Source organism: Stegodyphus dumicola, chromosome 6 (genome assembly GCF_044657685.1).
Source record: "Stegodyphus dumicola isolate Sdum_Otavi_A_Nest chromosome 6, ASM4465768v1".
NCBI classification, from domain to species: domain Eukaryota; kingdom Metazoa; phylum Arthropoda; class Arachnida; order Araneae; family Eresidae; genus Stegodyphus; species Stegodyphus dumicola.
In genome coordinates, this window is record NC_140773.1 from 36,555,707 (window position 1) to 36,583,271 (window position 27,565).

Genomic DNA, 27,565 nt, shown 5'->3' on the forward strand with positions numbered 1-27,565 from the left:
AATTTTTATACAAGCGTTAAATAAATTAGGTTATGCAAAATGTTCTCCTACTCAAACTAAATCATTAAGGTCTATAAATGATATTTCAAAATTAGTTCCTAAATTGATTTGAACTATGAAAATTTTGATTTGAACTATGATTTGAACTATGAAGTAACGTATTAAATTAGTATTCTTCATCTACTGAGACAGTCCGAATTTGAATGAGACGCATTATTAATTAGATCATGGTCAAATATGACAGTTGAGTTAAATGCATTTGGACAAACTTAAATTGCTCAAGTGTTATCATCAGGTGGAAGTTATACGCAAATGGGTATCGACATTTGATTCTTCAGGGAGTCAGAATGCAATAAATAGTAGTCTGGAATTACGTCCTAATCGAAGCTCAGGTCTTACGATTAATTACGATTAATTTTATCATCTGATTAAGTGATTTAGGATAATATTGTTGTGAATTTTGTACACAGACAGATGATTTTAGAGCAATTATATGTGAAATTGTTGTATTTTTCTGTATAATGTAAAATGAAAATCTAATAAATCTCTTGATGGATTTATTAATTTCTACGCTTTTGGACTTTTAAAAAGCGGATTGTACAAACATCAACCTACAACCCTCACTGGACTTTAGAACGCTGTTCAATAGGAATGGAATAAAATACCTCTTCTGATACTACAAAACGCTTTATTAGTTTCGAAATTATGGTGTACAAAGATAGTAAAGAATAAGGATTATCCAATACAAATAACGAATACGCCAGTTGGAAAAAAGCATGCATGATTTAAACCAGTGGTTCCTACTGACCACCAGGGGTGCCCAGTATCATTCAGGAGGCCCTTGGAAAATTTAAATTGATTTGGGTGTTCCTGAATAATGTCAGGGGGGTCTGCGCAAGGTTTAATATAAAATTGTCGTCCATTTTTATTATTATAGAGATTTAAATAAATAACAATAAATAAAATAGTAGCGATTTTTACGTGGCTAGTAAAATATAAATATAGGTGGGTGCTTATAATGCAGTATGTTACTTAAGTACTTAGCGTTATATAATACATTTTGTGAATGAACATTGACAAAACTTATTTTCACTGATTTGTCACTTATAGTAACAGTGGTGTGTATAACTTGTTTTAATGTTATTACTAAAACTTAGTTATTGTTAAATTTACTTCAATAAATTTAAGCTTTCGATTTCCATTAACACGCTAACAACAATATAACAACGAAATAATAACGAAATAACAATAAAAAAACTGAGATAATCCATCAAAAACGAAAATAAAATTAAAAAAAATCCACTAACACTATGCCTATGATATAATAGTTTGTGATGCCACCAGATACACAAGCATGGCATGGTGCGAGACAGACTTCCGAAAACAGGTTTATAGAGGAATGCAATAATGCTGCTACATGCAATAAATTGTCTAGAGTATAAACATAAAGTATAAAAGAGTCGTACATCTAATCAACAATTTAATTCTATGTTATGCTGATACAAAGTGTATAAACAAATTTTCCCAGTCTTACACAAAAAGAAAATTTGTATTGTTAGTTGTAACTTTTGGTGTAGTTGCAGTTTTTGTATTGCTACAAAGATAGTGCACTTTTCTTATATAAGTATACTTAAATAAAACTGATCTCTTTTGAAAAAATTATGTATCACATTTTTCAAAATAGCCCTTAACTAACCTTAAAGGCTTACATTTTTTATTAAAAACTTAGGAAGAGATCATAATACAGGAGTAGCTTATTGAAATATCCTCAAATGAGGAACCTAAAACAATGTTTGAACAAGGATACCACAAATTCTGCTTACAAAAATAGATCCCAAATTTATATCCTGTATTATGTGTTATTGTGCAGAAGTTGTTGACTGTTTTCCCCTCTTCCTATTTGGCAGAATGTGGATTCAGTGCCGTTATAAACCTCATCACACACACACACACAAAAAAAAAAAAAAAAAAAAAAAGAAAAGAAAAGAAACCTACTAGAAATTAAAGTTCGTGGGTTGTTGCGGTTGCTACTCACACAAACATTGAGCCAGACAAAAATACAGTCATAACATCTCATCAAGTTCATTCAAGTCATTATTTTTTTATTATTTTATTTTAAATGAAAGCTATGATTTCAATAAATACTAACTACTTCAACGAAATGTTTTTCTTAATTTGTAATTTTTATACTATTCATTTATGTAGCTTTTTCACTTGGGGGTCCGTGGGCACGTTTTGACTATAAAAAGGGGTCCATGGGTCAAAAAAGTTTGGGAAACACTGGTTTAAACTAAAATAACTTAATGTAAAATCTCTTTAGGCATACCGAATCTAACGTTACCTCCGAGATCCATTCTTTAATCTTATCCTAGAAACTGAGACGTAAACGAGACATCAGATACGTAACATTACATCTTTCACTGCTTTAACTTTACATAAATATTGTGCTCTTTCAAGTATTTTCAACTGATTAAACTACTGAAACTTTCAATGAGCGCTTTATGTTTTTAATAATGCAGTGTAGTTTAACTTTCAAAGATAAAATTCTTTGTAAGATCATTTTAAAAAAGTTATATTTTGTTTGATATTTCCGGTTTAAAAACTAAAAAGAAAGAGACATCCGTGTTTTTAGTGAATGCATGTAGCCATACAAAAGTAATTTATTTATTTCCCCTATAAATTCCGAATTGTTAAAAAGCTACGATATCATATCGATCGTTCTGTCCTTTTCTTCAAATACTCCCTTCACAAAATATTTCTATTATATTCTTTAGCAAGAGGTCATAACGATTATATTTATTTTTTCGTACAGTGGCATTGCATTTTAATTTTTCTTATGCATCTTCCCATACTGTTGTGTTAATCGGCTTTTATTTTAATTTGCTTCATCTATTGTTAAGCATTTTAAGGTCTGAAATAATTATAATTCAGTTTAATTATTTAATGAATTATCTATTTTAAAAAAATTTTATGTAAATTTATTTAATGATGAGGGGAAAATAACGAAATAGTCGTTTTGAAGTAAAAGTATACATTCTTCATAATGCGCGAAATATTTTGAGAAAATATGATGGTAAAGAATTTATAGTTACATTCATTACCAATTGGATGAATTTCAGAAATGAATAATGAAGAGAATATTTAGGTAAGTCTTTCTATACGTAATAAATCAGTAAGTATAAAACATTAACACCTCAACTGTCATTATACATCACCGATGATTGAAGCTGCCTTATTTTTTGGAGACATGTGCGTCTAATGTGATTCAAAGGTTGTATATTGTTTGAAGTCGAGTGAGTTACTGGTGCCTCATAAACACACAGATGGTTAAAATTATTTCGATGCCGTCAGAAAGTTGCTCCGTATTCTTAGTTTCTTGTTTCTGGACAAGAAAACTTTTTCCCATAAATTACTTTATCATTTTGTATATATTTTTCTGCAGTATTTTTAAGTAATCATTATGAGTGCAAAGGAAAACTAGGTACTAAAATAAGGATTTTAGGATAAATGGGACAACAAACCACTAGAATTAGAAATAGCCCAATAGAGCATTTTACTCGATTTTGCTGTGGCAGTCAACTGTCAACCTGTTAAGAGGCGAAGTGTGAAGCATTACAATGTCTCAAGTGTAAAGCAATAATAAGTGCCTATTTCTGCTTCAATAAGTAAACTTATTTAAAATTTCTGTACCTATTCAAAGATACATACAATTTCAAAATAAAATTATTTAACTTTAGCTCAGTAGTAACCTTACAATCTTTACAAAGCATAGGAACTTTTCTTAAGTAACCATTAACTATCGTAGTAATCATTAGTAGTAACTCTACAACCCGGTGCTTGTCAAACTCTTCTAAAAATTCTGAAATCTGTTCTTTGATATATTCTTCACTTCAGAGCTCGTAGCGATGCGATTTTTTATCTTTTTATAGCTGGATCCATAAGTACGTATGATTACCGAGAAAACTTGCTGAAATTACATTATGTAAGATCCGCTAAACATGTTGGCTTTGGAAAAGCAAGATTTGTTTTTCTACTGAAAGGTTTGGAAAATAGAAATTTATTTTGTGGCTGAAGAACAATAACGCCTATATCCAGAAAACAAAACTCTTCTTATAAAAGAACAAAATTACATAATGTTTTAGTGCCCATTTAGTATAATTTCTATTTATCCAAGTAATATAATTTCTTTAAAATATTTAATGATTTTAAGAATAAACGAAAAGTATTGATTTTTGGATGGCACTAATTTCATGAAATTTTCCATTCCAGCGATGCTAGACTTCAGATGCAATAGAAATTATACAGTGAACTAAAGTGAATAAGACAGCTCATTATAGAATTTCCTTAATACGCCATTTGCTATTAAATATATTCCGAAAATGCGTGGGTTGAAGAAAAGCATTATATGTTTCAGTGCACAAAAGCATCTTATGGTTTTACAGATGAACATGTAATATGAAATCTTGATCAACTATGTCTTCTCCTCAGGCCTATTCAACCGTATTTATATTATTTTTGTATGCTGTTCTATTTTTCTATATATATTGGCCCTACTAATCTTATTTAAAATATCGGTTCCATTTTATTAGTCCAAAGGGACTTGAGTCCCGAAGGACTATTGCTTTCGTTTTGGCATTTTGCGTCGGACTCATAAATGTCGGTTCACTTTTCAAACTGTTGCCACAAAATGTTAGAGTCCTGCATTATATTTGAAGAAATTAAATAATGAAAATCTGCATAAATGTATGTATATTTCTCGTATTGTGATAAAACAACGGTACATAGAACAATCGAATTTTGAATGACGTAATCCTACTACGAATATGGGCATCTGGAATCCCAAATTTGAAATTTGGAATTTGTTTTATGATCGATTTCATATTTTGTAAAACTTTAACGAATTTTTGAGTAACAAACTCAACTATTTAAAAGCGAGCAATGGCAACGTTGTGCAGAAAAAACATTTATATCTCCAGCGCGTGAGTCTCTGTATCGGAAATTCTAAAGATATGCTCGTTTTAAAACTATTTTGCGATATTGCTGTTGCACTGGATCTTATGGTTTAAGTGCGAAGAACATGATATTTAATAAAGAAAGGTAACACACAAAATGTTAAAAAACGCCCCTTTGGACGTAATTTAAAATCTGAAACATTTCAGATTTTGTTTTTTATTATCTTTTTATTATTTTTGTTTTTTGAAGAATTTGATGATAGAGGACATAGTGCTGTTCTCTAGCAATAATCATATATGTTATTTCTGTCATAAAATTTTCTTTTTCTTTCTACCTATGCAATTAAGGGTGGCGAATCTTCCTCAAACAAATAAGGAAAAAATCCTTAAAAGAGCTTAAAGCAATATTACGACAAGATATAGGATAAACTAGATGGACTAAACATAATGAATACTGAAGAATTTCCCTAATACATTACTAATACAAGTCCAGCTGGGCAAAGACGTTTGTATTTAAAGACTTCAAATCATAATACAACATCTTGAAGAAGGACATTTTTTTAAAAAAATGTAAAAGGCTATTAAAAAGGATTCTGTGTCAGTTACGTGCATTATAGCATTAATATGTGCAGCTATAAAACGTAAAAAAGTGTTAATTAAATTTATTGTGAATTAAATACATTTTTATATAAAACAATCACATTAAAAAGTAAAAGGAACAGTATTATTGCTTTCAAATTAGGAGGATATGGTATTTTGTAGTTTAGGTAAATAGCCCCTCTGTTCCTTTGCAGGTGGCAAGAATCGGATGTAATAATTGGCAGTGAGCAGTGGGATGTCCGGAAAGAACATTTAAACTTTTCTTTGCGGGAAAGGTGGCAAAGTGGCAACATAAGATTCTACTAAATGCTACAAACGAAGAGTATCAGCTAAGCAGATGAGTTTTCCTTGTGATCGCAGTTCATGATTTTGAATTCAAATTTTATTGCTTTTGATTATGTTTAATACTGTAATTATAACTGTAAACTGCTTTGGAAACGAACGTTTAAGGTTCCGATTTTTAGATCCGTGTGTAATGGTCAAATAACTTGAATCTAAAGACTATTGGCTGTTTCTCTAAGCATAGCCTATACTCCTTGGTTTATAAAGAATTAGTACAAATAATACTCAGCATCGGCTAAAAATAACCAATACTCCTTTGTTCTCTAAGAGCTCTTTCTCGCAGGATATGCATTTCATACTGATTTGATTAGCATTTATGAATTTATAACTCTACATAAAATTCTAAGTAGAAGTTCTTCGTCTCTAGCGTGATGCACAATGAAAATAAAAATGACTACAATTCGTCTGAGTACATCATTCTGGAAAGAGGAAACTATGCTTTATATTCATAACTATTCGAACAGATACTTATGGAAGAGATCTTTCTATCTACGCAGACTTTAACTTGGCTCTTCTATTTCGAAGTCTATTTTGATAGAAATAGAAGTGCCTAAAAACTTTCAGTTCTTTATTGATAGAATGGCGAAATTCACCACAAATATTATTTTGGTTGGGAAGTCTGCACATTAGATCCTAGCATCAGCTCTTTTGAAGATATATATGATGCAGGTTTAAGCTAAACCACGGAAATTTATCTTGAAAAGTGAAATTATTTGAGGCTTCGAGGTTTTGGGTGATTCAAATACGTGAAATTTATCAGATGTCAACTTGACCTCTTCCTGACGTAGAGTTTTAAAAAGCATATAAATTATATAATGAGCCTCTTTATGCTATAGAGCATTAAGAGGCTATATAGCATTGAATTTAAATCGTCTTAATAATTTGATTCATATCGTCAATTGGAATAATTTACTCCCCGGTTACTACTACAGTATAATATCAGTAAATCCCTTCGTGAAGTTATTCTTCTTATTAAAATATTATTTATTACTTGCTTTAAAATTTCTTATAAATTTTACTGGCTTCCATTAACTAAGATACCAAAGGATAACATTAAGTTGGCAATTATTCAATATGATGTACTGAATGGCCACATTTTAAGTTTGTTCAGAAGTTCTATATGGAAAAATTCAATGGTATTGACATAAATAAATTTTAAGAGTTACGCACTAAAATTTATTAGAAAATTCGTACAAAATCATTATTTAACATAAATTACGATCTAGTTGATTAATCTCAAAATATTAAATTTCAAAGCCAAATTTATGCAAATTTTAAACTAATGAGAAATTATTTTCTTTGTTTTGAAACACGTTTTTTCTTAACTTAGTGTATGGTCACTTCTGATAAAAAGTCAAATTTTATATTGATCATTGATTTTATATTGATCGTCATTTGATAATGATCAAGTCTTTAGAAACTGCTACTGATTCTTCTCAACGTATCATTCTTTCAGAAACTTTGAAGTTCTGGAGAAACATATAGCACGCTATGGTTTACTTAAGGCATTTTCCACATACCCAATCAAGTTTAAGTCTGATAAATAAGTTGGCTAATACATACGAGTAATATCTTCTGTTTCCAAGTATCCTAATTCCAAAGATGTCCGATAAGGAAGAGAGTTACCTTTCCTTAGCCAACACTATAAGACAACAGCACTCCTAAACAGCTTGCCAGGGGTTTCAAGACCTCATTTGTATTTAAACCTCATCCATATATATGAGTATGTGACTATGAATGCGTCCATTTGTGATGATACCATCTCTTTAGTAATAATGAGATTGTGTGTTCATCGCTCATTCTCTAGAATCACAGTTCAGGACATATTTGGATTCGTTAGTAACACTACACTATTCTGTTCTTCTCGACTCCATTAAACATGGTGGTAACATCATCTCAAATGGAATCCCTTAGAAGATGAAGTGAATAACATACAAACTGTTTTTCTTGTAATATGTTCAAACTCATGAAACCTTCATGTAGCCAAAAAATGGCTGATTCAAAATTTGGTGGCAGTCTAAAGTTTTAAAACCATCTCTTTTGTAATTGGTTCACGATTTCTTCGAGCTCACAATGAGAGAAAACGGACTTTACAGTTATTGCTGGTGGTCGTCCTCGAACAGGATGTCTACTAACTGTTTCCCTTCTTAAAAATTAGCTCCAAGCTCTTGATATGACAATGTGAATGATTAAAATTTATGATAAAAAACAACTTTAGTTCGAAGTATATTTCGAATAAAGCGTTATGGATTTGGTTGGCGAGTACATATATGTCCCTCTTGTTTAGGAGAAAACGAAATTTTGCCAAAAATGTTTCATGGGTGTGTTTTTCTTCCAGTCTGACTCTTTTAAGACTTAAAGCGAATTCGATTTTTGTTTCCTTTCCTCGAGACTACCATTAACCGTCATTTTTGCTCTTTTCTTAAATAATGTTTTTTGTGCAATAGGTTGTCGATCGCCTCATTAGCAGAAACTATCCTATGTGAAGTCCAATTTTGCGTTCATTTGCGGATAATTCACCTAAACAGTTACACAGATGGACATATAATCAAAAACTTTAATCAGTGAGCATATGTTTCTATATAATAATTTGATGTGGAGTGTACATTGAAAAAATGCTTGACCTGTTTTTTTATACTGAAGTTCACTTTGAAGCCTATCGTGCATAATGTATATTAAAGTAATTTTTCATTTGTTGTTTAACGTTATGTTTAAAAAGACACACATACTCAGTTTCCAAAGTATGCTATTTGTAGCATACAACTATCTTTTTACAGCTGTTAACTTATATATAAATTGTAAATATCATTTACAATAACTATAGTAAGGCACAATAATTTACTATTATTAATTTAATAGTTATATTAATAACTTATTATAAATTATTTATAATAACTATAAATAACAGCTTTTTAATTATTTATAATTTTTATTGATAAAAATTTTTTAGCTTTTATAACTCTATTTTTTTCAACATTTATTCTTTTTAAATTTTAGACTTAAGGAAAATATATTTATGTAGATTTACCTCAACGTAATTCCTCAATATCTATTAAGAATTGCTTATGCAACACCTTGAACGTAACAAATTCACTTGTGTGAAAACATTCTAATACTTAAGCACTTCCCCTCCAAACAAGTTTTAAGGGCCATCTATTGTGACTTATGTTACTTGACAGTAACATCACTCTTCTGATAGTAACATCAGAAGAAGTCCACGAGTTTTATCTTGGCGAAGAGCACGGACTACATCTGCTGCGACATGGGACTTATAGATGTCAGCTCGCACTTGACAGCAGTATCTAAATTTTGAAGAATTTCCAGCGGGACGGATCCAAAGGTCTCTAACCCCTTTTCCTGCATTACCAAACCTCTGGAAAAGATTTTGGCTGCGTGGCGTATTTTAAATCTTTCAAAGGTACTATACACTTATACTCCCCCATCTTTCAAAGGTACTATACACTTACAAGCATCCAAGCTTTATCCGAGATTCGAGCCTGCGTCCTACGATGTAACAACCTAATTAACATAAACAGTTACATTGATCGGCATATCTAACCACTATACCAATTAGGGCGTCCAAGAAGTTACATCATTACATATGAATACCCGGGCTGATACAGTAACTTATATTTTTTTTTCAAATTAATGATTATTTTAATTAGATCCATAGCTAAAATTTAACTGGAATGTATAGTTTTTCTTGAGTTCTGCGATAACTTGTGCATAAAAATACTTATTACTAGATACTTCTGCCGGTTTATTTATAGATAATTTTTATAATGTATAAAAAATAATGTGTTCATTTATTTTTCATTACGTATAAATTTCGTATAAACAATTGCATTAGTTTCGTTACATTATTTCATGCTGCATTTGCAACAATATCTAATTTTATACTTTCACACTGGAACAATATTCTGTCACCAACTCTGATCAATATGCTCATTATCATTACAAGGAACTCAAAGCCACTTCCATTCAATTTGCGGAAATATTACCCTTTTCTTTAATGCAAATAAATGTGTCAAGGCTATCTCGGATCATACAAGGTCTCTTTGACGAGCAGAAAACCCGGAGCATTTGCATGGGAATGACCTAATTTAAAACAGCCTTGAAGAAAATTAATTTGCATAACATATTACTGAAGTTGCGTCCATACATCTTGCAAATAAAATGAGATTACTGTCGAGGTTCTTCTTTTAACACAAATTAAATGAATAACACGTAAAATAAAATAAAAGTGTATGTCTATAATGACGTGTCCCTCAGAGTTGAGAATTTGTTGTACATATGTGGATTACTGGAAAAAGTTTATCACTATTTTGTAACTGAATATAAGACATTTGATAAACATTTATACTTTTTATCGTTATTTCGCATTTCTGAAATTGATTTCTGAAATTTTTAGATAGTAGAACTTGTCTAAAAATAATTCTGCGTATTTTTTGCATACCCTGATTTGAAACAATTTGAGGTTACGTACACATCTCACTTTCAGACCCTTCCCGCAATCACACAAAATTTACTTTCTTTTTTTTAGAAGAAGATTTTTAGAATATTGCCCATTATCATTAATAAATTATAATTTATTTTTAATTTAAATTTTCAACAACCATTTAATATTTTATTAACTATGTATACATTATGGGTATTATCAGTACTATATATGAGCAGTATAAATCATTTACGTTTCAGTTTTAAGAAAAGAAAGGCGGAGAAAATCTCGCTCTTCCGTCACAGCATTGCAAGAACAACGAACCATTGGTCCTTATGTCGTAAGCCTATTGGAGCTCGTGAACTGGATTTTCATTGGAAGCTAGTGTTGAAGGTATTTCGACTGCTTTATTTCGTTACATCAATTCCAGCTAAGCGTACGTTTATAACTTATAAAATAATATTTTTCAAACTTTCAAGAATGAAACACATATATTTAGCTACGATTCATTGTGGCCCACATGCATATAGTTACGATTTATTGCAACCGACACAAAGCTGTTCAGCCAATAAAGGAGAAAAATAAGGAAATTTCTATGAAAAGAAACGTGGTAAGTCCTATGAAAAGAAACGTGAAGTGATTTCTAATATACACAAGATGACTAATTAATTGTCGATAATTACGTTTATCAATGTTTCTGTATTATTATTTCATTGTTTCAAACATTAATAAACATAATTATGGACAATTAATTAGTAATCCTATATAAATTAAGTAACTGCAGATATATATACATGGTGTCCACTAAAGTCCGGTACCATTCGTTTAACTGCCGAACGGCTGCAGCAGTAGTCATAAAAGTGGTGTTTAGCTATAGTAAAGCGACTATGCGCTACTAGATGAGATAGCGTACAATGCCACCTTGTGGAAAACTGCAAAGTTAACGTCCCCATCTGGAAAACGGTACAAGATAGGGGAAAACGTGATTTACAAAGTTGTAGAGCTTTGGCGATTTAGCACGAAAAGACACCTTGTGGATATGAATGCTAAAAACAGAACGCTAAAAACGCCCATATGTTTCTTCGCGATTCCCGAAACTTGTGTGTTTCCGAAATTTGAACGAAAAGAGAAAAGATTTATCTTTCGGACGAAAAACGAGCCTGCATCGCTGCACAAGTGGTGTCGTTTGTAATTCGCAATCGAGAGGACTATGATTTAAACTCGGGGCGTGCATCCTTGTACTTATTGTCTTTACAAACAGAGTAGACAATATGCAGATCAATCCCTCACATATCCAAACAGCAGCACAAAAGACATAAGTGAAAACTGTAGCTTCTCAAAAAGTCACGTTTGGAAAATCCTAGAGGAATTAAGTACGCCAAACCGGCTAATACCTAATCAAGCATTCCTGGATTCCTGGACGGGGATGCCATAGACATTTCGCATAGTTCAGCTTCGTATCTGCTCAATATTTTACCAGGATACGTTAACGACAGCACGATATTTAGAACTTCTGCAAGACGTAATACCCAGTTTTTTTTAGAACCTGCCATTGCTTCAACTCCAGAATGGATAGTTCCAACATGACAGCGTGCCTAAGTGAAGCAGTACCTAATGGAAGAATTCGAAGAGCGAATAATCGGGTATGGTGGTTTCGAAAAGTGGCCTCCAGGATCACCTGACCTGACTCCAATGGACATTTTCCTGTGGGTATGCCTCAAACAGCAGGTGTGCTCACAGTGTAGGAAATTGTGAACAAACAAATGCACGTTTAAAATGTTCTCTCCTTAACATTCATGTCCATGAGATGTCTTTACGTACGAAATCAACGATGCTCCACAACTTTGAAATTCACTTTTTTTCCTATCTCATACCGTTTTCGAAATAGGGACGGTAACTCCGCAGTTTTCCACCAGGTGGCGCTGTAAGCTATCTCCTCTAGTAGCTCATGACCACTTTACTATACCTAGATACCACTTTTATAACTATAGCCGTAGTTAAACGGAAAGTACCAGGCTTTAGTGGGCACTCTGTATATATATATATAAACAAGAGTGAGAAGTTTCAAAATATGATGAGACATATTATTAAAGTAGTACACTATGTTGAATAGTTAATTAAGTAATCAGGAGGAATAATTAAATCAAAATTTGATTATGAAAGGGTGGCAAATTCCAACCGGAAGAACATATCTCAAAATTCAAGCAAAAACATTTCGAAAGTGGAGCAATGAAATTAATAAAATTATTGAATAAAATTAATCAAACTAATACAATTTGGTGTTCTGCTAACTTTGTCCTGTAGGGGTTGGATTGATAAAAACATTGATTACTTTGATTGTTTTTCTAAGATTATTTGTTTTTAAATTATAAATTTTAAACTTTAATTTGTGATTTGTGTATTGTTTGTTTAGAAATCGGTTGTTTTAATTATTTGCTTCTTCCTTCGCACCAACCTCCTGATGACGGTACAGCGGAAGATGTAAATTTTATTTTCATTTCTGGTTTTGGCATATTCCCCCTCCCTTTTCTTGCAGTTTGTCACTGTCTTTCTGTGTTTTGGTTTCTGCGTGTGGTTTATTCCGAGATGAACATGGGAAGAATTTTAAACGTATTTTTTGTTTTATTTTACATTATTACCACCACCTGTTGCTGCTAGTAGCCAGCAATTGGTTTAGGTTTTAAACTGTTTTTTACTTTACATTTATTCATTTAAATAAATAAATATATATATATATGTGATGTACCAGCTTTTGTCCGGAATAAATAGATTGGTGAAGAATCATAGATGTAGTCGTAGCTTAAATAATCAGACGATAAGTTTAAAAAACAAGGATCCATTTATTATAATTTAGGAGAAATAGCAGTTACAAAAATCAGATATCCGGAGTAAATAAAAAATTTTACTAATAACTTTTTGTATGAAGTTTACTGCTGTATGAAGTTACTCGTGACATTTAAGAAAAAAGCCCCGATATTCCTTTTGCGAGTCTTTTTATAGCCTCTGGAAAGGCGGAGCTTCCAAGAAATGACGTCAGCCTCATCAGCCAATCCAGTTCGCTTTAAATATCTCGAGAACATTCTATAATCGTACGTGTAGAAAAGGCGGGAAAAACAACTTAACTACGGGGCTGTGAATTTAATTCCACGTACTTTCAAATAAGAGACCGTCGCCATTAAAAGTGAAAAGAACATACATTTAGAATTTTAAGTGTAATTTTGACTATGGAATTTTATTATTACATATATATATATATATATATATAATCACACAATAAACAAATAAAGGTTATTTCAAAATGTTTCACGATTTATTAAAAACTGTCTTCCATCCCTAACCACACTTTGCAAAATCATTGTTATGAACCACTAATTTCTTTAGTTAAAGTTTTTAAGCCGTGGTTAACCGCAGATAACAAAAAGTGAAAATACTGAGTTTGTAGATTGCATTCCTGCTTTTGCGGGTTTGTAAACAAAACAAAACAATCCACGTAAGTAATTTTAATTACAGTGCAGCAATATGCGCAAGCAGAAAATAATTAAGACAGTTTTTGTGCGCTTTATACTCTATACCGAAAAATCATCTGACACATTTTTCAGTTCCTGAACTTATTATATTAATTTTAAGACATAAAAAATTATGAATGAAATTGGATGACTATTCTCAAAAATATAATAAACACAACTTTTAAAAATATTCTGCCTTTCTAAGTTTTTATGTCAAGAGTCGTTAACAGATCGTAACTGATAGGGTGGAGTAGTTATGAGCGATGAGCCATTTTTCTGCTTTCTCCATTACATAGAGTTCTCCCACGAAACCACTCTTTCCCAGTTGTGTTATCTTTTGCAGCGAAACGATCGTAAAGATGTTAATGTTTAACAAAAACGCAAGGACATTGAGCGCATGCGCACAGAAAGCTTTACCGTGACCTTATTCTTAAAAGCGATCAATCTCGATTACTTTACCTTCGCGTTCTTCTTAGGTTTATTCTGCGTTTTGTTCTTTTCACCTCTTAGTCTAATGGTGTTTTTTGATGGTTCTTATTGCCTGTAAGAATGGAGAAGTATTAAGGAGAAGAATATTTTCTTGTTTGAGGGCTTCTTAAAAGCGTTTATTAGATATAGCTTGCATTTTAGTATTTTCCGGCGCTTCAGGTTATCTTTTAACGTACTTACAACCACATTAATATTTCACAGAATAATAATAATTTAAAATATATATGTGAATCATATTATTTAATAAGCAGCAAATATATTTTAGATAACCTCTATCAAGTACGGATGGAAAACCGTTATCTTATAAACTAACCGTTACTACGTTTCGCTGTCTCCATTTTTACTTCCTTGTACGATAGAAAAAGGAAGTAGTGTAATCGCGAAAAGTTTCAGGCAGCATATTTCAACGAAAATATCCATTTTGACCGCTATCGAATGCAATTTAACGATGTTTTTGCGTGATATCTGTACGTAAGGACAGAATAAAACACTCTTTTCCTTCAAAAAAATTATAAAACTGCTTTAAAATTAATTCTGAAGAGAATTTTTCGTGGCGTCTGTACGAACGTATGTACGTACGTGCGTACGTACCTATCTCGCATAACTCAAAAACGAGTAGCCTCAGAACGTTGAAATTTTGTATATAGGACTGCTATAACATGTAGATGTGCACCTCGTATTTTGGTTGCAATCGGCAGCAACAAACGTATACAAATATATATATATATATATATCCAATCCGTTACCCGGGTCAGTGATCTCAGTTTCTTTACTCTTATATGTTTGTAAATTGTACATTTTTTGCTTTAAAAATGATTGAATTATGTTGTTTTTACCTTCCGGTTAAGGATTTTATGCCTTTAGTAAATCTGTGTGCAATATTTTTAGAATTATCAGCAACTTTAAAGTTGTTTAATTGCCGCTAAGCCTGTTTTTAATGGCGCTCATTGATGTTTACATTTGAAACAGGAGACTAGTGCATTTGTTGCCAATCTAGAGAAACTTTGCTTCGAAACAACAAAGATAACTCATTCATTTATTATTCCCAATTAAATCATGCTTAATTCTTTCTGGAATTTTTTTGAGGAAATAAGCTTTTGAAATTTACTTCGTAATTTTTAATACAGATATTTTGAGTTTTTATGTATTTTTGCCTTGTCGCGAAGGGAGAACTGAATTAATTGAATGAGAAATACTCAATCGTCTGTGAGAAACTGTTTCTTTTTTGTTTTGTTTGCTTAATTTCTTTTATACATAGTTCTAGCTTTATTATAGTATTTGAATAGAACATGTGGCAACGATTAGATAATTCTTTAAATTCTTTAAATAAATAAATTTTGTGCATTCTGAGTTATAATATGAACGAAATATAATACTGTTAAGTAAACCTAGCGCCAGAGTGTCGCTATGGTAAACAAAGTGAATTTTAAAGAATGCATTTATTCTATTGTGGTTTATGCGCTGTCGGCGAAGTAGGTTTAATTCAATCTAATAAGTGTAAATAAAATGCAAGAAAAAATGCGTATAATTTAATATTCCGTACAAGGAAGTCATGTGGTGTACACATCAGATTTTTTAATTAAATAATAATAAAGAATCTGCGTGTATGTATGTATGTCTCTCCATTGTGAAAAAAAGACAGTACATAGTGTGTGTATGTGTATTAGATTACGGCAAAGCACTAGAGGGCTATCTGTCTTAAGAGTGGGATGCCTTCGTGGAGGACGTTTTAAGGGAAACTGGCCCGTATACACGTTACACATGGGGAAAACCACGGAAACGCCCATGCAGCCAGCCAGTTCGCGGGATTCGAACCTCGGACTGAACTACCAGTGTTCAGCGACGTTACCTCTCGTCCGCTGGTGGGCGCAGACGGTACATAGAGCCAACAAATTTTGAAAATCATAGTCCTCTACCCGAATATGTGCACCTGGAAACTCAATTTGGAATTTAAAATTTGTTTTATTATTTATTTCATATTTTGTAAAATTTTAATGAATTTTTGATTAACAAACCAAATGATTTGAAAGTGAATAGTGGCAACATTGTTCGAAACAAATTATTTTTAACTCCTGCACGTGACATTGTTGTCATTCGGAAAAGTGTAAATAATTATCTTGCAATTTTAATTAACAAATTAAAAAACTTAATTAACTGCTTGATTAATAATGCTTGATTAATAAATAATTATCTTTCAATTTTAATTAACAAACTAAAAAACTTAATTAACTGCTTGATTAATAATGTTGGGTGAAAAGCCTCTCTCAATAGCTATTGCTTTTAAATAATTTAGTTCTTGATCAAGTTCTCGGACGTTAAGGAACATGAGGCACATGTCAGAAAAAAGAAACACAGAAGTCCTCTATTGCAGAGCATTGTTGGTCCCAAAATCACACTTTCAATTTTTCTGCAGCCAAAATTATTCAAAAAACATCTTCCATTAGTGAATTAGATTTTATAGAAGCGCTTCATGTTCAAAAAGATCTTTCTGTTCTAGTTAACGACCATAATTCCAATCCATCTTTGCCTTCAGCCTTTAAGGAAAGTATGTTTTAGTTCTCGTTTCATCAATAGATAGTACCAGTAGGCTTAACTCCAGTATTAGTAGTACCCGTACCAGCAGTAGATAGTACCCGTACCAGTAGTACATAGTACCAGTACCAGTAGCCCTTTTGGGCGACTGTTAAAATCTGAAAATATTCTTTCAGATATTTATTTTTATTTACTGTTTTCGTATTACGAAATCGCGACAGTGGATATTACATTTAAGTCTTTCCTTTACCTCTTGATGGGAAAGCATCTCAATTTGCTAAAATTATTATCTAATTGAAGCAATACGTGAAAAATCAGTTGTGGATTTGAACCCCCTGTCTTCTAATTGCTAGATGAACGTGCTATATCTCATACTACCAGTACGCACAAAAGTATGCGCTAATTCTTTACATTCCCCTTCCCACACATACTTAAAAGATGACTGGAGGAGAAGCACGCCATCCACAAGCCAGACAAATTTAGATGTTAACAAACTATTGTCAACCATATTTTTAGTTCGGGAATCAGTATAGAGAGTATTAGGTTTTCCGCAGCAAGGATTTTGTCTAATTGCAAGGAATTTGTCAAGCCCCCAGTTAGAGAGTGAGTAGATAAATGCATAATATCCAGCAAACAAAACGTATATAGTAACGAATTATCATCTATTGTATTTCAATTACGATGCTATTGTGGAGGCTAGGTTAGGTTGTAAGAGACGATTAGGATTTTAGTATACCATGACGGCACGCGGTAAAGAGGAAGTAATTACCTTATTTTCTCCCCCACATTAAGGGCGACTGGGGAAGACGGGACATATTTCCCAAACTTTGGTGGTAGCAAATTATTGTCCACTACCATTTAGTTCAGACGATTCTGTAAAGAAACATTAAGCATTTTATTTTGGAGCAAACACGTGAAAACGTTCTATACCATTTCCGGGTACACCATGAATGTACATGGCAAAGAAATACTTTGTAAAGTTACTTTGAATATGGCAAAGCATACGAGAGCTCTATATCTAAGGGAATGCGTGTCTTCGTGGAGGAAGTTCTAAGGTAATCTGGATCATGTTCGTTCCTGTAAACATTGTTACATTTCGTAGCACAGGAAACGTGAAAATAGGCTATACTGAAACTCGTATTTAGAATCATTTCCTAACTGAAAGGGCTAACCACTTATGCCATTTGAGAACATTAGGGGGAATGCTTCAATAAATAAGGAATCATTCCTTAGAGTTTCAGAAATCGTTGCTCTAACAGTTTTCTACGTCCTTAGACTACAAAAAAGTTCACCAGGAAATACAGTAGTTATGCGGTTTTAAATAATGCAGTTTGGTTGAATATGGTTCAAAAGCGGTTTTCACTGACGTTTTTTGTAAACATTTTGGAGAAAAATCAAACAAAGCTTTATTTAACTCCGTCGGCTTAAAGCTTAACAAGCCGAATACTGGAAGCAACTAAATTTACTTCTCTATGTAATTAAAAAATTTCTTCCAACGCAAAGAACAAACTTAATTCTTCTCTAATTGCTTTAATTTATTCTTTTGAGCAAACAGGAAAGCGATTAATTTTACGCAATGGGCTCAGCTGAATCTTTTGATGAGAAAAATTGTCTGATTTACTGGCATTGAAAGACTGAGTTTAACCGTTAACTGTTCTAATGCGCATTGAGGTAACTAAAAGCAAAACTTTAAACAGAGTTTTGCAATTCAATTATTTAATGAGTGAATTTTAATTGCTGTGAATACAGTCAGTGGTTTTCTGCCTGAAACATTATATAATAAAGCAAAGAGTTAAAGATAAAATAAATGCAGTTCATTAAAGAACATTAAATGCAGTATCATGATAGACTAAGGATTGTTAATTAGTTACCCGAAATCATTAATACACACAAATGAAGGCATTTATTAAATTACTTTTGCAATTTTACTTAATAATTCATTTAACTCAATCATTGGAAACTGACTTTTCGTGAGGTCTCAAATTTATTGGCAAATATTAATGACATTATTGGCAATTTATTGTTATTGTGACAATTACAGTATTTATTGTTATGACATTATTTATTGTTACAATGACATTATTTATTGTTATTGACAATGACATTATTTATTGTTATTGTGACAATATTTATTGTTATTGTGATTTATTGATTATTTATTGTTATGTATATTTTTTTAATTTATTGACATTGATTCAGTATAAATTTAAATTAATTAAATAAAAAATAAATATTTTTTAATTGTTTAGGGATATGCAGGACTGAATTCTAGACCAGCGGTCGTCAACCCTTAGAACTTCACGGACCACTACATATATAATTTTATATTTGGTGGACCACTAATATGAATTTAAAAAGAAAGGTAAATACATTTATACAATAATAATCAGCGAAATACACATATTTCGTTCACATTGAAAATTACATGAAAAATACAAAAATCTTACCTTCTTGTACCGAAAGCTTCACATTTCCATACCACTGAAAAGCAAGAACAAAGCGGCAAACGAAAAGCAATATCAATAAACTGACAGTGTTATTCTACCAATTGTTAATTATTGTAAACATAGTAATCATCGCTTACTCAGCAATGGCGCCATCGATTAACAGTTAGACAAAACAAAAACGGAAACTTCCAGTGATGCAATTATAAACAAGAATGCAGATGGTTCTCATAAAAATCCATCAAGACACGAAAAAAACGGTGTTATCATATGTTTGTAATTCAAAAAGGAAAGAAAATTCCAGTTCGCGCTATAATTGATAACAGCAGCATATCCATGAATGCCAACTCTCATTTTCAAATGTCGCTAGATACACTTGCAAAAGTAGCTAAAAAGTCGCTAAATTCAGAGGGTATTTCGCTAAAAGTAGTAGCTAAAATTTTAAAAGAAGTATAATCCACATTCCATAATAGGTTTTGTTCTCGTCATTTTTAAACTGAACCTTCATAAAAATATAAATAATGTCCCAATTTTTCTGCGGACCAGCAAAAGGTTTTCATGGTTCACCGGTTGGCGACCGGTGCCCTAGGGCGCTGGAAGTATGTGAATGCTTGGGCAAGTCCCCTTTGTAGGATTGTAGTTGAAGTGAGATGCTCTCTCTCCGGTAAATGATTTTCTGTATTCATGTGAATCATTAATTTAGCAAATATTAATTGATTAGCTATTGTTTCGACTTGAAAAATAAGGAAGTATAAGCTAAACAGTTGCTTACTTGTATACTACAAAAATCAAACTTTATATGAATTATAGCAAAGTAACCGTTGACAGAAATTCTAGGCTGCTGTTTACCCTAACTGTAAGCAGACTACCACAAGTTTAGTCGTAGTCTATGGAAACTAGTCTAATGCTGTAAAACAGTTTACTACTGGAATTCTTTCTAATGAAATTAATCTAAACGTGGATCGCTTACCCACATAAGATATCGTCTCTATTTAGTTCAGCTGGAGGTAAAAATCAAGTTTAGGCCAAACAGGCGAATGGAATACTAAAATATCTTGTCTAATCAATTATTAAATTAACAGTAATCAGCAGCGTATGTTTATATCTTCTTAACTTCTTTTCCCATGTAGAGTCATTAGGTTATTTTGAAGCACGATGTGTGAAAAATGCGCAATGTCCTCTCAGGTACTTGAATTGTACTTCTCAAATACGCGCGAGTGTGCTACCGTTACACCCCGAAGACATGCTGGAAGGAGGGAAAAAATACCTTAAAAGACGACTGGGGAAGGAGAACCTATTGCCAAATCCTGGTAGTGACGAATTCTTGTCCACCATCTTTTAGTTCGGCCGCCACTGTAGAGACATTAGTTATTTGGAAGCAGGTGACATGAAAAATGTGCACTGTCTCGCCGGGACTCGAACCCTGGACCTCGCGTCAAGTATGCTTCGAATTATACCACGGAGGTATGTGGAAAGGAAGGAGAAAATACCTTATGTCCTTATTTATTCGAATGTCCTAAAGTAAAGTAAAATGGAGAATGAATGCGAGCCCCAGACTAAAAGTGTTAAAATATTGTAAATACGGAGAAGATAAGAGACATACGTCAAAATCAAAAGCAAAATTAGGTAAAAATTCAACTTTGCTGTTGTTTTAAGGATTAGACTGTATTTCTTAAACTATATCAAATCACACGATTATCTGCCAAATAGGAAGGATGGCTTTGTGGAGAACTTTGCAAGGGAAAATGACTCATATTCCTGTTACAAACAGGCAAAACGCCCATGCGACCAGTCTGTTCTCCGACATTTGAAACCTCTTCGATTATCATTCTTAAGCCGTTCTATCCGCTGAACTACGAGTTATAAGGTACTATTATGGCTTTACATCTGTGTGCGATTTTATGGAAGAGCAATTATCATTTCCAGTTAGTTAACTGGAAGTTCAGCGCTACAACTTTTGCCACTGGAACAATTAATTTTCCATATTCCATCTCCGACAGTCTAATCATTTCTACAGTTCTATTAAAAATATGAATTGGTTAAACAGTTCGTTTACTAGAAATGTAATTTTCCTGTAAGTGAATGCCATTAAGATTATATTTTTATTAAAGAATTAATAGAGAATTTACCAAGAGGTGTGAAAAGCAATATGTCCCTGAGCCAAATCAGTAAAAATCAAGAACAATAACTTAATTCAAATCTGCTTTTCACTTTAATTAATTCAAAGCTAATTTAGGAATATTAGGTGAAAGCATGTTCTTAGTAACAAAATTAGCTACAAATAATTTAATTATATTTCTAAAAATTTATTCTCATCTCTGCCTTAATATATAATTAATTTTACATAGATCCTTAATTTAATGAGATATTCCGAACAAAGGACTAGAAACTTTACATAGTTTTACCTCTATTTAATACCGCTTCTGTCACGTAATTGTGTAACTAAAATTCGACTGATGCTCCCACCGATGTCCTCCCATGGCTAATTAAGTTGAAGCGTGTAATTTGATCTAGACAATTTAAATACTCAGTCAGATACATTTCGAAAGAAATAATTTCAGAGATAGGAGACATTTTCCCACTCTGAAAATTTACTCCAGCTCTGAAAGACTTAATAAAAAATTCTTTAATATTATATTACTTTTATCTCTAGAAAGGCGTTACTTAAATACCAAACATTGTAACACATTTAGAAGTGCCAAATAAATCTCAGTGCCAAATAATTTTCAAAAACCATTTAGGCATTAAATTACCTTAATGTTTGGTGATTTAATAAAAACTTTACTTTTTCATTACATTGATCTTTCGTCTACAACAGAAATATTCTCGTGATATTAACTTTTACACCTGCCTTAGTTAGTTTTAATCATGGTCTTGGGATTGTATTATATTAAAACTCAAGTTATACAAAATAATTGGAAAGGAAGACATTTTATAGAACAGTTTTTCCCGTTAAATCATTGTTCGTTCTCGCCAAAGACGCTGTCAAGTGATGTTCTTTATTTGCTCTGCGTTGACAACCAGCGTTATCTTTCGCAATATCTATGGAATCCATTAAGGGGACTCATACACCTTAAAACCCATAAGATCATCGAATATGTGACTTTTGCAAGAATTGAGATAACTTATTTATTTTTAAAGCAACTACTTCCAACTTTTTACAGCTGACTACATAATATAGCTGCTTTCTGAAATAGTAATCAGAAAGTTTGTGTTGCCACAAACATTTTGATAATTTAATCCGCTTTGTGACAAAAGTTTTCGTCATGTTTCCACCTTGCGCGCACAGTTTAAAATATTCTGTTGCATAAGTTAATTCCATATTTAATATATAGCTTTCATAACATTTGGAAACTACTGTGAACCTAAAATTGTAAGAATTTTATGTTAAATTTTTATTTTATTTGGAGTTGAGTTTATAAAATGTATTTTATTTAAAAAATCTGTAATGTTTTCGTCCATAACTTTTTTTAATATTAAAATATTCATCAGATTTTTGGTTCAGTTAGAAAATAGTGCCCATATAAAGAATTCCAACAAATTTCATGTATGTATCATTAGCCATTTTTAAAATATCATGCGCTCAATGTGGAAACATGGCGAAATATTTTGTCACAAAGAGGATTAATTTACAAAAATATTTGTGGCAACACAAACTTTCTGGTTACTAGTTTCCAAAGCAGCTATATTATGTAGTCAGCTGTAAGAGGTTGGAAGTAATTGCTTTTAAAATAAATAAAATATCCCAATTCTTGCAACAGTCACATATTCGAAGATCATGAGGGGTATGAGCCCCCTTAAGTGCTTCGCATGGTCTTGTGTGTCAGGGTTTTGTAACATCTTCGAGATTTACCACATAGAATTCTTCGCATAGCATGCATTAACCTTCTCGCATTTACATTACGCGAATGTAGCTCCAAGCTGTTTTATTTACATCATTTGCAAATATTCCATTTCAAAATATATATGTTCATTTCATCAACCAAATTCCTGTAGTTCATACAACCACCCTGATCTGTATAGAGGTTAGCGACGCTGGCTGTTGTATCGATTGGGCGTCGGGGCAGAATGCCAGAGAAGACAAGGATGTTTGTATTTGAGTATTATGGGGGCACATAGAGATCCGGAAGTCCTCTCGAGTGGTTTGCTGGAACGGGTAGAGAGTGGTTGACTCTCAAAGCGTTCTGCATCAAAATTAGAGCATCAACATTTAACATGTTTACCTGGAAGACCGTTGGACTGTACCTGTAGCACTAACTATGAACGTCTAGCGTCCAGCCTTCTCCTGCCTGTACCTGTCACATATTTCCTCCCTAATTATTAAACTTCCCTTAAGGCAGAGTAGTTAGAGAGGCTAACCTAGGCTGGGCCTGGGATCGAATCCTGGAGAAGGCATGCATACTTGTTAAATGTCGCACGTCTGTGCAGCATCGGGACAGTTAAAATACCGGCGAGCTGATACTCCTCTTTCTTGAGTGATTTAATGGTAGGGGAAGAGGTGTGGAAGCCTCATTATCCTTCTCCTATCCTTAGAAATTTCAATGCAAGCACTTTTTGAAGATCAATACGATTACCGGCGGAATTTCCGAAAGTCATTCGAACGTTTGAGGCCACGATTTCGAATGAAACTTGATGGTTTGACTTCGCCACATGTAGAAGCCATCAACTATCAGTCTCTGTCAGTTTTTTGGCATCCCTGGTCGAAACTAAACTTTAAAATCGAGGTTGGTCTTTTATAATTCTCTTGTGTTTCCATTTCACGAGTACATTACTCATTGTTGCACATAATGTCTGCAAGATGTCAAAATCTTACAGGTGGAAATATCATATCAGTGGGTATCGACAATCGAGCTCCTTTCATCTTTATTCAGTTATCGTTGTACAGTATATGTTTCATTAAAATAGTTGTTCTTAAAAATGAAATCAAAAATCACGTAATATGCAATCAAAAATTACGTAATTTGCAATCAAAAATCAAGTAATTTTCAATCAAAAATCAAGTAATTTTCAATCAAAAATCAAGTAATCTCTTACAGATAACGAAATAAAGTTTCGCTTTTAATATGTGTATGTTTCTAAATCTATATGCGGTATATATAAGTGGTTTGAAAACGATTTTGAGTATTTGGAAAATTTATTAAAACGACTTCGTATTTGCAAGCATCTTGTAACGGAAAGTGAAATAAGTAATATAAGATATCACAGAATAATTTCATTTTCGTTATCACATAAAAGTTACATTTCTTAGTTCAATTGCTTGTTTCCTACTAAATACCTAGTAGTGTATAAATTATAATGAATATTATTTATTCATTAACTTAAAACTTAATATGTGCATGCTTTTATTAATTTTTTTTTTTTTTTTTTTTTTTTTTTTTTTTCGTAAATCTTTTCCAAAGATTTTATTCTGAGACTAAAATAGGAAATTTCAAAATCAACACAAGAGGAAAACTCACTAAAATTCTAGTATTTAATAAATAAATAATGCACAGAAGAGAAGTAGCCGCATAAGCACCAGTTAAAAAGAACGAAACTGAATGAATTAATTCAGGACGAAATTAATGAGTTAAATCATATTTGTCTAAAGAATATTCAAGTTTCCCACTTAAATATTTTCCTTAAACTCGTAATTCAATAAAAAATAAATTTCTGCAAACCTAGTTGATAAAGGAGAAACACAATTTTGATTTAGCTCTTTTTTTTCAGTACCAGATGTGAGGTATGATGATGATGTTAACAAAAAAAAATTGCAGTCTCTATTATTACCCCATCAATTTCATAAAATATGGCAATACTCTTTAAGATTCATTATTATTTTAAAATTACTTTTCATGCGCGCCTGCATAACTGGCATATTACTGGATCGTTATTGTCATGAACTTTTTTGCTTGAATCAAAATAAATGAATTCAAGAAAAAATATAAAAAATAAAATATAATAAATTACAACTTTTGCTAAATATATTATTAACTGCTGTTTACACAACTTCAGGCTTACGTGTTTATCTTTCTTTGTCATTAAAACCACTAATTTTATTATTGGCTTCACTGATAAGTAAAATCAATGGCTTTTATTCTGTAATGCTAATTTATGTCTTAATGATCTCTAATCATTTTTATTTCATTAAATTCTTTTAGAATTCCTAAAAGAGGGCGATATCGCTTCCGGGACAACTGAATTTCCTAGGCAGACGTAAGACATCAAATGGCTGGAAGGTTTTTGTATCCTTCAATGGGTAAGTAATTCAATTGGTGGTTTTGTAAAGTAGTTGCAATAATTCTGGAATAATTTTGTAGTAAGATTAGATAGTATATATATATATGTGATGTACCAGCTTTTGTCCGGAATAAATAGATTGGTGAAAAAATATAGATGTAGTCGTAGCTTAAATTATCAGACGATAAGTTTAAAAAACATTATCCATTTATTATTGGTCAGGAGAAATAGCAGTTACAAAAATCATATTTCCGGAGTAAATAAAAAAGAATTACTAATAACTTTTTGTATGAAGTTTACTGCATCGTTACATTAAAGAAAAGACCCCGATATTCCTTTGCGAGTTATTTTATAGCCTCTGGAAAAGCGGAGCTTCCAAGAAATGACGTCAGCCATTCCAGTTCGCTTTAAATATCTCCAGAACATTCTATAGTAGGAAAAGGCGGGAAAAACAACTTGACTACGGGGCTGTGGATTTAAGCACTTTCAAATAAGAGACCGTCGCCATTAAAAAATGAAAAGAACATACAGTTAGAATTTTAAGTGTATTCTTGACTATGGATTTTTATTATTACATATATATATATACATATATAACAAATTCATTTAACTATTGCATAAACATTAAGATTTCCCCGTTAACTTGAAAATAATGTCATTCCCAACAAAGCATTTAGTTTAAGGTTCAGTGCTATATACGGTACTAATAATTCAGTACTTATAATACGTTAACTCATTTGAGCTTTCGTTATTGTAAGAGTGTATGTCTATGCAATTTTAATTTAAAGCAGTAAAACATTATAGTATTTAAGATTATTATTGGTAATCTTTTGCAAAATAATAATAAATATTAAATAATAATAAAAAAAGCTTTCAGATTTTATATTACGTCCAAGAGGGCGTTATATTAATGTTTTATTTACTACCTTTATTTATTAAATATCATGTTATTTCGTTCTTAAAATTTATAAAATTCATTTCAACAACAATATCATAAAATATTTAAAAACAGGATATGTTTAGAATTTTCGAAGGTCATCTTGCGCGCTGGACATAAAAATGTATTTTTCCGTAGAAGGTTGCCATTGCTCGCTTTGAAATCGTAGCGTTGTTAATCAAAATTCGTTAAGGTTTTACAAAATATGAAATAGATAATAAAACAAGTTCAAAATTCAAAATTCGGGGTTCTAGCTGATATTCAGGTGGAGGATTACATAATTCAAAATTTGATGGCTCTAGGTACCGTTGTTTTTTCACAATGCAAGAAACATGAATGCATTCATGGAGATTCTTCATTATTTAGTTTCTTTAAATATAATGCAGATCTCTGACATTTGGTGGCAACAATTTGAAAAGTGAAACGCCGTTTTATAGTGGACGACGCAAAATGGCAAAACGAAATTAATAGCCCTTCTGCGCAAATTGCCCCTGTGGGCTAACGATAATGCCGGCTTTTAAACTGCAAATTTTAATTGAAGTTCCGGTATACTTTATATAAAATTTGAATATTTCGGCATAAAACTGACCTATAAAAATTCTGCTCTAAATTTTAAAAAATTGCTTCGAATGTCAAAAAAATATATTAACTCATGTGCCTTGGATCAGTCTAATATATATTCTAAAGCATTCCTGTGAGACATGAAAAATGCAATTTCAATTTTGTCAACCAACCGTCTAGAAAGGAAAGGATTTCTGTCTTTGTACGTTCTTTTCGCGGGATAATGCGTCATGCCACGCTGCCGGATGGGTCGATACACACAGGAGAGATATAGAAAGACTTTCAGGGACTGGACTGATAGTTCTATTCTACAGATATCTCCATTTTAACCTCTTTGAAATGTACTGGAATTGCAAATATGATTTGCGACAGATCAGCACGAAATTTAAATATGCTAAAGCAAAGGGTAAAAAATCATTTTGAGTCTGCATTGTTATATGTTATTCGATCAGGTAGGTACGTAATCCTATATGTTAAAAATGTAATACATGGAACATGTCAAATAAAATGTTTATATTGCATTCAAGTGTTTCAAATAGACAATTTAT

The 27,565-nt window shown here is 32.0% G+C and overlaps 1 protein-coding gene and 1 long non-coding RNA gene across 2 annotated transcripts in view; one reads left to right on the forward strand and one right to left on the reverse strand.

Annotated features, from left to right (window-relative positions):
• Positions 1 to 27,565, reverse strand: part of LOC118183688 (rho guanine nucleotide exchange factor 17-like) — a 597,408-nt gene that overhangs the window by 488,638 nt on the left and 81,205 nt on the right. The window lies entirely within an intron of this gene.
• On the forward strand, positions 9,783 to 25,538 carry LOC118198185 (uncharacterized). Its single transcript, XR_004759715.2, has 3 exons — positions 9,783 to 10,725; positions 19,109 to 19,221; positions 25,441 to 25,538. It is a non-coding gene; the product is annotated as an uncharacterized LOC118198185 (long non-coding RNA).